This window comes from Mesitornis unicolor, unplaced genomic scaffold (assembly GCF_000695765.1).
Source record: "Mesitornis unicolor isolate BGI_N332 unplaced genomic scaffold, ASM69576v1 scaffold20302, whole genome shotgun sequence".
Taxonomy (NCBI): Eukaryota; Metazoa; Chordata; class Aves; order Mesitornithiformes; family Mesitornithidae; genus Mesitornis; species Mesitornis unicolor.
Window position 1 is genome coordinate 14,574 of NW_010167367.1, and position 13,847 is coordinate 28,420.

Here is a 13,847-nt window from a genome sequence, read left to right on the forward strand (position 1 = left end):
TTTTAAGACACGCATAGCCTATCCCATGGCTTGTAAAAGATAGATGGAGCAATCACCACCCACTCCATAAAATATATTTGACTTTTAGAAAACGTGCTGCTGAGAGGTCTTCATAGACCCATTTTAATTTATCGATGGGCTCTGTGGCCATCCCCGACGTCCCCAGGAGCCAACCACAGCACGCAAGCAACCACCACCAACCTCTGCATGAACTGGGGCATCTCCTGCAAACACCAAGCAAGACGTCTTCCAGTCAGCAGCAACGCTTTTAATCTGGTTTTCTCTGTATGAGGTTGCTGTATCATGTCCATACAGATCGCGGCACTGGGTTGGATCCCACTCATGGCAGCCCAGCCATCGGCCCCGAATTCACCACTGGGCTCACAGCTGCACGCCGAGGATTATGAAAGAAAGACAATTGGTTTTTTTGGTTGGTTGTAGCTAACAGCACCAGGGCTGGGTTTCATTATGCTCTTCTTGCAGGACCTTGTTCTCAGAGTATTTCAGCACAGATCATTTCCAGCCCCGTTTCTGTAACATCAGGCTCTTCTTGGTGCAAGAAACCCCATTAATTACAGCTTTGAGTGCTCAGATACCAGACTGTGCAGCTTCAGCTACAGACGAATGCTGCGTACTTGGGTGTCCCAACCATTCACTGTGGACATGAAAATAGAGGCTCCTTCCCCCAAAAATGGGACAAAGCTGACTCCCAAGATCAAAGGAGAGCTTGGTAAGCTGGCACCTGCAGTTCATTTAAGGCCATGTTAGGGATGTTTAAAATAAATCTCTAATGAAAGATTAGGTGTATTCTCTTATTTGAATGATTTCGACCTTGTTTTCATGTCAAACAGCTGAATTTCCCATGACACGTGAGGCAGTGGGGCTCGATGCGCAGGAGTCCTTTCTACAACAGCCTTTTTTGTGATGTTTTTCTCTTCTAGCTTCTATGTGGTCACTCTGTTTTGTTAAAGAAGTTTCTTTTATGCAAATCCCAGACTACAAATGTGAAGTATACTACATAAAAATAGATCAGTGAGTGCCACAGTGGCTGTGTCATAATGAACGAGCTCTGCAGTCAGAGCACTAGCAATCACTGAGGCTGTGGAGCTACTGAAATTTAACCAGCCAGGGTAGGAGAGAGTTTTCTGCCTTGGTGCTGTCGGTAGAACTGCTAGATCTAGGATGACCCTGTATGATCCTACCTAGATTTCAACTTATAGCAAGTGCTATAGGTGGAAAACCTCTGGAACAAGAGCGGGGCACCAGGAAGGCTTTGTTACGCTTTAACTTCCATATCCCCCATGGGTGGCCCCGCCGCCTCGCTGCTCAGCTGGCCTGCTTTTCCATAGATCTCATTACAAATAATACCTATCACCATTCATCCAGCACATTAAATTTGTACAAAGATTTAGAGAACGAAATTAAATCTGATGGAGAAACTTCTGTTGACTGCAAGAGAGCGATGAAGTAATCTTCATAACCACTTGAATTTCTACAAACTGCTGCTGCTTTTCCTCCAGGTTCACATACTTCAGTGAGTAGGACATGCAAAATGAAGGTTGCTTATCATCCACTGCAAGACAGGCACAAGCCACTGTCCCCATCACTGGGGCAGCAGGAAAGTGTGAGCATCCCACTGGGTAACCGCTAGCCAGTGCCCATGGGGGCCCAAAACTCGGGGCTTGATTAATTTCTGATTAACCTCAAGCTCTCAGGGTCCTCCCTGATTACCAAGTTGTGTTTGTGGTGCAGTTATACAAGAACATTCAGACATGACCACCACCTAGAGGCTAGAACCCTAAATGAAGCTAGGAAGATTTATAGTCAAGATAGGCCAAAAAGGGGTTTTTTAAGGTATTTAATGAGCTCTAAGAGCAGTTTGCTCGTCCTGCACTGGGGATGCGTCATTATGTTCGCCAGCCCCACCGGGTCGTCTTCCAAGAATTTGTCTAATCGCTTACTAAACCATTAGTTTAGATTTTTGGGATCCATGTGGGCAACGAGATCCCTGGCTTAATTACACAGTGTGTGAAATATGTTCATTTTGCATCTGCCACTTGGTAATTTCATTTGGTGCCTCTTTGTTTGCTTTGTGTTCCCACACAAGAGCCATCGACCCCTATTCACTTTCTCAATGCCACTGCATGCTCTATAAGTCTCCCTCCTCCTTTTCTCTCCCTGTCAATTCTTTGCAAGACAAAAAGGGTAATTTAGTTAATTGTTGCTGATATAATGTGCTAAAACTCTCCTTTACCCTCCAACAGTTAATTACACTTGTTAATTATTTTCATTACTCCCAGGCTAATGGTCCAGGTATAGAGGAGGGCCCCACTGGGCTACAGAGGCATAAACACAGAGCAGAAAAGTCAATGTTTTCTCCAAAGAGCTACAGGTCTGTAACAGCATGGGTGGTGAAACCAGAGCAGGGAAAAGCTTGGCCTAGGTTTGCAAATTTCTGCTTTGCAGCATGGAAAGATTTCTAGGAGGTGGCCTTAGGGGAAGGCAGGTCCTGCAGGATTGCCCTTGGACTGTGCTGTTGAGGCCCCAGTGGCGGCTCCAGCCTCTACCTCCTTCGCAGAGATGATGTTTCCCATCCAAAATGGAGCCGTGCCTTGGCGATGTGGCTCTGGCCAACACCTCCGTGATGGTGGATATGGTTATGTGAAGGAAGAAATCAAATCAAGGAAACTTTCGGCCTGGCTGGAAAGCTGAGGCTCAGTCCCAGGCTTAGGGACTGCCTTGGGGAACAGCTGTCCCTGTATCAGTAAATCAAGAAAAAGATCATTTGTGGTCTCGCAGAGCAGCATCTGCCAGCACCCTCACAGCCAGGATGAAATCCAAGAGTTGCCGCAATCTAAAGCTTCTCTGCAGTTTCTTTTATCTTACTGGGGGGAAAAAAAAACAAACAGAAAAGAACCAGAAAGCTTGGGGCTGAGATGTCTCACATCTGGTTTTAGCTCCGAGAAATGTACTTCCACCCCCTCCCTGAATTGTTCATGTTAAACAAACAAGATCCCTGCGATTTTTCTGGATTTCGCCTCTCGGATAACTTACAAGCAGCAAATTCCAGGCTCCATCCCTAATGAAAGCAACGCGCTGTGCTCAGCCGGGAGGGAGGCATTTCCACCCCAAAAAGCCCTGGGACTGCAAGCAGGGCCTGGCACCCACCGGCTGCGCACTGGGGAGGCTGACACTGGGAAGGAGCAGCGGTTTGTGTCTCTGCACTGGGAGGCATTTCCAATTTGGGACGATTCTGTAGAAATTTCACCCTGGGAGTGCCATGCTGGAGCTCTTGCACCTCTCTGGGACAGCCTCTGCATTGCAGGCTCTGAGAGGGGATTCAGCAAAACAAGGAGCAAAACAAAGCTGGGCTCTGCTGCGGAGAGATGAATTTCCTACTTCCAGTGAGATGAACTTGGTTTAAATCTTGACCACTCTAATTTTAGGTTTCAATACAGCATTTTTGCCTGCGTTATTTATGCTTCCTCCCCTTTTTTTTCTTAAGAGCATCTGGAAATGCTTAAGATGTGTCCAATTGTATTAAGATGCCTTTGAGAGCTGTATGGTGTCAATTTGATTTCCACTCTTTCAGAAGCAGAGCTTTCTAATTTGCGATCTTATTCCTTTTATATCACAGAAGCACCTACTTCATTTCGCTGCTTTCAGGTGTTGCGTCAATCTGAAGCTCACGCTAATGCACTCGGACATCACTCACATATTTCCATTGACAATGTTTTGAGCAATTCTCTCACTGGCACCACAGGAGAAAGACAGATTAATTCCTCCCAGATCCTCTCCCACTGGCCCCTTGTCCTCTTCCAGCTGCGTGGGCAGAGCCAAATCGGGGCAGATGAAGGCTATGGGAGCAGCACCCTGCTCCTCTCTCCATCCTCTTGAGTCATCTCAAACCCAATCCTAATCCAAAATTAGAGGACAGCGGCCAAAGAAGACACCAGTGACTTCTGTCACCCAACTCCACGCTCACTTGTGGCCTTCCCCCCTCTTCTGGGCACTCGATGGTTTCTGGCCAGAAGCCATGTCGACATTGTTCTCCCAGAATGAGAGGCTCCTCGAAAGCCTGGCTGTGGCGGGGCCCGGCGGCTGTTTTCGGCTCCCTGGAGCCCATCCAGCGCATCAGGTTACAGAGCAGGGGCTCTCACGCCAGCTGCATGGGGAGGGAACATCACCACTGGGACAATTAGAAAGAGGAGCCATCCGTTTCTATTCAGGAGATTCAATTTTCTTGCTGCTTCATCAGATTAACACCAATGTAACTCCATTAACTACCAGGGAAGTTGCTCTTGATCTGAAAATCAGACCCGCCAGATTTTCTGGCTTCTGCTTGCAGTCATTTCATCCAAAGGAGCGAAGGTGGATGCAGTATGTACCTATGAAAGCCTTCCTTGTGTGTTGTTTGGAGGCTTTTTCTTCTTTTCTCCATTTTAAACACATAATTTACTTTAAAAAAAAAATCCCAAGGACCTCGCTCAGATTTTCTTCTTGCTGATGGCAGCCGTGCTTTCTCTCTTCCATTCCTTCCCCTGTGCTGGTCTAGCACAAGAAGACATCTAGACCCACCTCCTTTCATGTCAAACCTCACTTTCCGGGACAGTGAGCAGAGTTTTCCTAAACCTTTTATTTTTCAGACAAAGCAATAAGCAAGCACTCGCCCAATTTCTGTTGAAGGTCCTGTAAGAAAGTGCACTATTGCACAGAATGGAAAGTCTCGATACTTTCTTTTAAAGGCATCCTGAAGTCACCGTGCTGCAGCAGGAGCCTGCACCAGAAGTTACATCGCGACTCACATTAATGCACCAAGCCTGGCAAGAACAACAAACAAAAATCCTGGTGAAGAGCCTTGCTTTTTCCAAGGATTGCTGCTAAATAAAATCATTACAATGAACCTCCGCAGCAATAAGAGAAGTCTGTAGTCTTACTTTATGGTTGTGCACTACCAGGGCTTCTATTTAGACAGGATAACATGGCCTCAGATGCTGATTCCCAACCAAACCACACTGCTCTCAACACCACAAAACTGTCCGGGCCTGGCACTGGGCACTCATTCCCAGCAGGATGTACCCACCTTGACATAGAGGTTTTCCTTTGCACCTAAGATTTAATGAGCCAACACCTTGGTGAAGGTAGTTTCTCCACATATTCCCACTAAACCCAGTACACACCAAGTGATTGGTCTCCAAAAGTGGTTTTCTCCCTTCGAAACCTCTGCTTTTTGGTCAGCTATAAAGTAAGGAAAGCATGTGAGCTGATGTGGAGCTGGCCTTTTGGTGTCTCAACATCAGGGCCGACAGATGAGGAGGATTTGGCAAAAGGCAGGCAATCTGTTTGGTTGTGCAACTCGCTCAAGGCCCCGTTGCTCAGAAAAGTTATGAATTTGAGCAAGGAGGGCTGTCCGAGAAGTTCTTAAGCAATTTTCTGTACTTATTTGAAACAGGAATCGGATTATAACAATAGTTATAGAATTAAGAACAACTCTCGCCCTGGCACTAGAAGAGGAAGAAATAAACAAAACCAAACACTCGATTGCATGTTTCTGTCTAACAACCTCCGTGCTAAAATGGAGAAACATGACTTGACATACAGCATGACCTCAATTAGCGTATGACGGGCTGATTATACCTTGGCGTATGGATGAGCCCTTTGCTAAGAAGGAAATATCAATGCTATTCATAGTGTCTGCTGTTATTTAAATAACTATGCTTGACACACTCACTGATAGAGGCTAAAGCCAAAGAGAAAGCGTGCAATGGTACCAGAATTTGGAGAAGGAGCTCACCTTCCTGTCAGAATCGGATTTCTTATTTTAAGCCCTTTTAGAGAAACCACTGGGGGGGGTGGAATATGTAAATATAAAACATTTCATACCAATATGCATTTTCTCCCTGAAGCAGCACAGGCCCATTGGTATTTCTCACCGACTTCAAGCAGCATTCAGGCAGACCCTACAAATGATTGTACCATGCGTCCAAAGCAGGCTGAATTGTTAGTGATCTTTTATTACTCAAAAGCAGGTTAAATTCAGTAATAATTTTTACATGTAAAGTGTCAGGATATCTAACTATTGCTGGATCCTCTTCAAACTGGGACATTCAGGATCTCCCTGGTTGTACTAAGTTACCTCATTTTTTCAGACACGGATCTGCAGGAGACTATAAAAGCCACCATGTCTCAGCTGTGCTGGATTAAGGGAATACACTGCAAAGGAAAAGGCCCCCAAATACTCTCTCACCTTTACTGTTGGGGAAGATCTTGCTCAGTTAACCCTGATGCTTTTATAGAGCAGCTCTACAGACTGAAAGGTGGTGCAGCAGGGATAAAAATCCCCCATGCTTTAAGGCCTTGAAAATTAAACCCACATTAAATATCATCTAGTAAGCCAGGGCCCTGGGGTACGGATCCTGAAACACACATTTAATACAAGACACTATGCACTAAGATGCTGAGTTAGGTTTTGGAGATGAGGTAAAATATGCAAGCTCTTGAACTTCACATTTCTGGGCTGCAAAACATTTTAATGCAAAAGATAAGGTTTCTGCACTGTGGACGTTTTTCTCCTGATAAAATATATAATGTATTTGGGCATCAATGTGAAGAAACTTTTATATAAAAGGAGGCTTTAAGAGGAAAATTCAAAGTGTCCTTGGGAAAGTTACATAGAATAGCTAGAGCAACAGAAACCAGTCTAGGTGAAACAAATACTATTGGTTTTTACTAACACCATTTAACCAGTGTCCAGTCTAGCTGTCATTTCCAGGATAATGGAGCTTGCAGTAATGGAAAGCACTTCTGTACACGCGTATGTTACCATGCAGGGAGAAGCTAAGTGAGTCCAAGAAAATATTTTGCGAGTAATACATGGTTAAAGAAGAAAACTTGAAAAGTTAGGGAAGTATGCACTTTAACCAGCACTACCAACATTCCTACATCAACAGAGAACTATTTTATACTGTTAAGGGTTGACGCAAACCTGGTAGTCTCTGAGATCCTGCAATATTTCTAAGAGGAAAGAACCCCTCTCTGAATTGCAATCAAGTAATAGGCACATAAAAGAAAATCAGACACCATAATTCCAAGCAGTATCTCTAATGCTCAAGGTGCACTGGGCAGCAGCAGGTATCCCATAACTACTGGAGTACCAGAGCTTACAAGGTCATCTATTCCCATTTTGGCTGAGAGGCTGGCCCATAAAGTCATTTTTGTTTCCACAACTAAGGAAGACAGGGCCTGCCCCTCATCATGCTATGGCCCAAAGCCTTCCAGCTGCAAAGGTTGTCTCAGCCTGCAGCCCTGCACTTGGGGAATTTGGTACAGCAGTCCATTTGCAGCACAAGCAACAAACCACAATCAGCTTTTGAGGAGTCTTTTTTATTAAGATAAATCCAGCAAAATTCCTAACAGTGGGTACATACAACCAACCTGCCCTTTTAAAAGAAATGTTTGTATTTCATTTAAAAACATGATTACACTTTTATTTATTTTATTTTTTTTTTCAAAACTGACAAAATAAAATTACATTTGGGAAACAACAGATTTCCAGCTCTTAGGTTTTTTTTCATGAAAATAGCTCACCTTCTTTATAAAAGCAACCCACAGAACCACTGGAATGTTTAACACAGTTATTTGTTTTGAGACCTCCCCACTTTAAGAAACCATACAACACATACAAGGGTAAAATTAAAATCTGAAGTCTGTAAGCATGACTTACACAAAAAGGGACACACTGACAGAAGTCAAAAGCTACCACCACTTATTCTTTCCATGTACCATACAAACTATTACAATCACAAAATTTAAAAACAATGATTTTTTTTTTCTTTTCTTTTGTTTGTTGGGGATTTAATTCCCAAGTAACCGAGATGAAGATGTTCCATAATTAAATTCATGCTAAAAAAACCTGCATTTATAAAATAGTTGATAAAAATATTCCTCTCTGTTAACAATACAGCATGGAGGTACGGATACCAAATGATGGAGATATAGGGCAGGGTTAACGTTACTCGGACTTGGCTTCCTTATCATCAGATGCTTCAGCAGCTGGTGCCTATAAAAGTGTTTGGGAAGAACAGAAATATTATTTGTAATTCTAATCGGATTGCATTCTAACTAGCATCAGAGAAAGACCAGTTTGTTAGCACTGACATGGACAGCACTTGGTGTGGATAGACAAGAATGCACAGCCACTACAGAAAATATCAACACAACAACATGTTGGCTGGTAATTCTACAAATTAAAACCCAGACGAGTATTAATAGATAATCGAGTTGATTTTGGAATGCTAAGTGCCTCCAAAGAGGCAGAAGTTTAGAATGTATTTTGGGTTAGGATCAATGATATGCTACGGAAAGTTCAAGTCCTCATCTCTGTAAGTCACGGGGAAGTGTAAGAATTACCCATAAAACCACGACACTTGTCTATTGTCCAAACTTTGGGGAAACTGGTTCTCACCTGGTTTCTGTAAGAATGTCTGCTATTACTTTTTAAGTCAACACATCAAAACTGCGAAGCTCCTATCAAAGATTCTCTGCAGTACACTAGTTCTGTATTAACTTTCAGCAAAGAAGCTCCTGAATGCACGACCCATTAACTGGATAACGATACTTAATGCATTAAGAGAGAGCACTGTAAATCAAAAGCAACAGAACACAACAGGCTAAGCTGTGCCCACCGGGGCAAAGGGAGCCCACAGTAAATGTTGCACTTCTACTATCAGCAAGAAATCTGCTAGGAAAAGGCTATCAGGAGCTGACTGAGGCTGACAGCAGCTCTTGGGTAAGTAGCTGATACAGTAAGACCTGTAAGAAAGAAGCAAGCAGATCAAGAGACAAGACCAAGGGTATTTTGCAGATCTCTTGTTGAACTGTTCTGAGGCGACGAATTGTTTTAAAGAATTGTGTAAAACTTAAAACCAGATTTCTGGCACAGCACCCACCCGTGCTGAGCAGAAGAGGCAATCCAGCAGTCCAGAGGGGATATGTAAAGTCAGCTCAGGGCTGGAGAGCAATCTTACTGAGCCCTATTGTTCCCCAGAAATTCTGCATTACTCTTGTGCCAGCCCTGAGGGACGCTACAACAGCACAGACCACCTGTGGAAGGGCACTATCCCCACAGGAGGAATGAGTTTGATGGAGAAGGCTATTCTTTCAGGTTCTCCCTCAGAGCTGCCTCTCTGCAGCTGCTGTGTCTTTACAGGATGGCAGTGAAACCCACGACTTTCTGACCAGGAGGCCCAATCGCGAGCTCCTGCAGATGTATTACCAACACGTCTGCATTTATTCCCATGTTTACTGTAGCTAAAGTACCTCGTTAGTTTTGGTATCTCCATTTTCAGAGTGGTTTTCTTCTTTAGCATCCTCTTGTTTAGTTTCATCTTTGCCTTTGGCTCCTTTCTTCCCTTTTGTTGCTGCCTTTTTCTCCTCCTTTTTATCATTTGCTGCTTTTTCTTTCTGTTAAGAAAACAGACCACGATATGGTAAATGCTAATTTCCACCTCATATGTCTGCTTACGCACATTCTCAACTCTTAAAACCATCTACGCAGCCTGCTTCTACACACTGGACTTCCTATTGACAAAGATGAGATGAAAGTTCCTAAGGAGAAGTGTTTTCCTTCTGTTCTGTCCTGAATACGCTACTGAGAAGTGCATAATATAAAAGCAGCCATGGCTGGGGTTAAAAGAATTCCTATTTTAAATAGGCATTCAATTAAATTAGCTAATAAATGTTGAACTGGCCTGTACTTCTGCTGTGCTGCTGAAAGGCATACCACAGACCAAAAAGAACATGTACAACCAGTGGAAATACCAGCATACTTCAGATGTGCTATTAATGCCTATTTAGAAAACTGTAACAAAGCTGTAGTCAAAGGACTTTCCCCCCTTCCCTGCCAGAAATATTCCTCACCATGATAAATAATTTGTGGGACAGACAAGTTGAGGGCTCAACAGCACCACTTCAATAACAACGAGAACTTTGCATTTATTATTTAAGTGCAGTTTCTCACATATGGATCAGGCTAAATCAAAACAAAACTTGATGCTACAACTTCTGTAGTAATATTTTTCCATATGGCAAGGTCAGATCCCGACCCCAACATAGACACAAGCACGACTCTCATTAGTTTCACCTTGAGGATCTGCCTCTTGCTGACAATAAGCAAACTAGCTTAGTTCCTCACCTGATTAACCTTTCTCTAACAAGGAACCATAAATATCTGTAAAATTACTATTAAGAGGTAAGTGAAGATAAACAGGTAATAACTGACTATATCCATCTACTCGGGAGGAAAGAGGAGAATATGCCTCCACTCCCTCTTTATCCCCTCCGTTGGCTGAACAGTCCTCCAACTTTCAAGAGAAGAAGAAAGACAAATATCACAGTAATATCAGCACCCAAGTATTCTGGTACTGTCTGGCATTAAGATTCAGAACTGCACTACTACTATGGAACTGCTTTGCTCTCTGTCACTTGAACAGACCTCATCAGACCTCTGAAGCACACATTAGTCCACTATGAAGGGTGTTAACTCACTTGCTCTTCCAACGCAAGCCATAATGGAGTTTTGAAGACTTAGGGTTATGTGAGGAAGGGTATATTTTCCCTTACCCCATGAAAAACAACAACAAAGTATCAACAATGTATCAAAAGAGCTAAAATTGTCATTCTCTGCAGCCCACTCTTCGCAGGTAAAGCCTCTCTTAAAAAAGAATTTGAGGAGAATGCACAGAAACAAGTCTCCTCCATCCTCTCAGCCAGTTCTGACCTAATACCATTGTATTAATATTCCCGATTCATTTTTCCATACAGATGGCAATTCAGTAATAAAGTCATGTGTTTTAAAAAGTGGTACTTCCAGTTCTAGGTTTTTCAATATGGCTGAGTTTAACAGGTGAAATCCATTCTGACACACACAAAAAACCATTTAAAGAACCTAAAAGTTGCAAAGTTAAGCATCTGGGGGAAACAAGAACTAAAGATGTGTGCACAATTCTTGTTACATCCCCCTTGCACAGATATTGATCCAGTATTAGGAGCTCGAGACAACCCAAAAATGCAACTCAAGTATCCTGCCTCCAAAACAGCACCTTGGAAGCAAGAGGACCAACGCTTTCCCAGTCCAACCGGGGCAATGTGTGGGGCTGTGCCCAAGGCACCACCTGGAAGTGGCAGAATTAAATGATCCCACAGGGAGACTGCACCATTCACCCCGTGCAGGAAGGGACCACACAAAGTTTTGGCAGTCATTTACAGTCCTTAAGTTTTGAATACTTATTTTCACAACTTCTGATTCTGTTAACATTAACTTTTATGTATAAATCCTGAGATGTTTCCACAAAAATAAAAAAGCAAACTTGAAAAAAAGAACATACCAGTAATGTGCACGTATGCAACTGCACTGACCTCTGCATGGGTCATCAGCAGAGGCTGAACTCGGGACTTTCAGATCCCCAAGAAGGCTCTTTGCCACTTAGGCTGGAAGAGCCACCACCAGCTGTGGGCTCTCCTCTTCCTGGGGCATCAGTCACGAAAGCGGAATGCAATCCCAAGGGTGCCACTCCTACCATGGGAATGCAGAGCAGCAGGGCTCATAGGCTCCCCTGTGCTCTGGAATGGGATCTAGACATCCGGCTGCATGGTCAAGATGAAGATGTGAAAAATTTGCTCTGCACACCACTGTGATGACAAAACCAAGCAGCTCATCATCTCCTCCGTAACTACAGCATCTCCCACACCTATGCTTTGCCCGTATGACAACCCAAAACTGCAATGGAAAATGTCTGATGGGAACATGTTAAGAAGAACACTAAAGTTTTGTTGTTGCTCTTTTCGTTCTTTCCAGCTGCAAAATCCTAATACAATCTGAACATTTACAGATCCATCTAAAAAAAGCACTGCAAACTGTGGCTGCTGGGGAAGTTTGTGACAGGAAGTGTGGTATAAAGAGACACCTCATGGATTGCAGAACTGTCCCTTTTGAAATTTCGAACTGTTGCTCCAAAGCACAAAGCAGCTTTAAATAGTTTCTTTTTGAACTACACCGTCAGATAAGCCAATATTTTTGACATTTCCAAAAATATCCAGCTCTGGGTATATAAAACTTCAGTGATTAAAATTTGATAAAGTGATAACTAACGGAAAAGGTTGTCTTTGAATGAAAACATAGCACAAGACTGTAATTAAAAGCATGATTTTCAATGCCTTCTCTAATTGAGTCTCTGATCTCTATTCAAAGCATCGTTTTCCCAACAATGCATTATACGAAACTTCAGAATGGCTTTGCAAGGCAAGCAATAAAGCCTCACCACAAATGATTTAAAATCTGATCAGATTACCAAGTTCCTTCACTAGGAATTGGATAAAATTATCTTTACATCTTTCACGTTCTTTTAACTCACATAATTCAATCTTAAATCTTTAAAGAAAATGATGAGAACCCAAAATGGTTCGTGGTGGGTATTTTTTTCACTCCTATAAACAGTTTGAGAAAGCAAAGTATCACTTCAGTTAGAGATCTCGAACACTTACCTTAGGTGCTGCCTTTTTGGGCTTTGGCTCCGGTTTAGGCGGAGCAGGTTTCTGCACAAAACATAAGCAAGAAACAGTCAGACGAATGCTAGAAATGGTTTAGCAACATGTTGGCAACTCTTGAAAGCTTTTTAAATAAAAAATGGTTTTGCGCTGTCTGCTTCAATTCTGTAGTATAAAGGAGTAAATTTCAGAGCAGTAACTTTTAATGATCCAAACCCACGTTTCCTCATGTTACAGTGGTTGTGGGACAGACACTGACAGTAGTAGTACGTGGCTCACTACAGTGTCTGGGTGCTACTGTCTGCTGTGAAGGCAAGCGGCTGCCAAATATGAATGGTATCAACATTTGTACTTCAGTCTGTGTATGAATACACATCTTAGCTTTCACTGAAATTAAGTATTTTCAGTTTTAAATAGCAACCGTTATCCACTTGGCATTTCCACTTGGCTTAAAAAAGGGCTGGGTGCACAAAGCAACTGTGGAAAAGGATGCCATGAGCCGGTTTAAAGCTGTGACTTTGGGCTGAACTCTACTCCATGACAAGAGATTTACACCCTCTAGCTCTTGATTTACCCAACAGTTGGGCCCACAAAATCAATGGGCAAATTACAAGTGTAAGGAGAGAGCAGGTAATTTATGGAGCTATGAGCAGGTATTCATATGGAGAAGACCTGCAGAGAACAAATGCATCTTGAAATCAGTATTCCTTGACACTGGATACTCATGTGTCCAGACTGAATGTTAACTACCACAGACGTTGTATCTCACGTGAAATATCCAAAAGTAAACCTGTAATGTGTTGATACTCAATGACTGGAAACATAGAATGGGAACCTTAGTTATCAAGATTGCAATACTCTAACCATGCCTTTCACAATACCGGTGGGAAAAACTCAAATGGTTTCTCTACGGCTGTTCCCCAGAACTTAGCATCCCATGTGATGTAATATTAAGAGAACACATAAAGATACTTACAGCGGATAGTCTAGCCGACCTTCTCTTTGGCTGCGTAAAGAAAGATGTGTCACTAAAATTAAGAGACCATACAAAGCAGAACCGCAACCCAGCATAACACTGCACATGCACTACATCACGAAGCCCTTATGAATGCTAAGATTTATGAAACTACGAGCATTATGGCCATGACTTCCCGTAAGCGCAGCTTTGTTCAACAGTTCTTTCTATGCCACCACCCTTTTACCCCACCGAGGTGATGATGAAGTTTCTTTACTTCCAGGAGTTGTGCCATTAAGGCTGTCACCAAGCCACTGGCTATTCCCCTTGGAACCAGTGGCCTCTGGGA

General features: G+C 43.0%; 1 long non-coding RNA gene across 1 annotated transcript in view; it reads right to left on the minus strand.

The window, feature by feature from the left end:
• Positions 1-7,365: 7,365 nt before the first annotated feature.
• The window catches only part of LOC104536134, a 6,725-nt gene continuing 243 nt past the window's right edge, over positions 7,366-13,847 (minus strand). Inside the window, exons 2-5 of the long non-coding RNA XR_728097.1 lie at positions 13,520-13,549; positions 12,541-12,591; positions 9,319-9,462; positions 7,366-8,059 (exon numbers count right to left, since the gene is read on the minus strand). This is a non-coding gene — a long non-coding RNA (uncharacterized LOC104536134). The remainder of the gene's footprint in view (positions 8,060-9,318; positions 9,463-12,540; positions 12,592-13,519; positions 13,550-13,847) is intronic.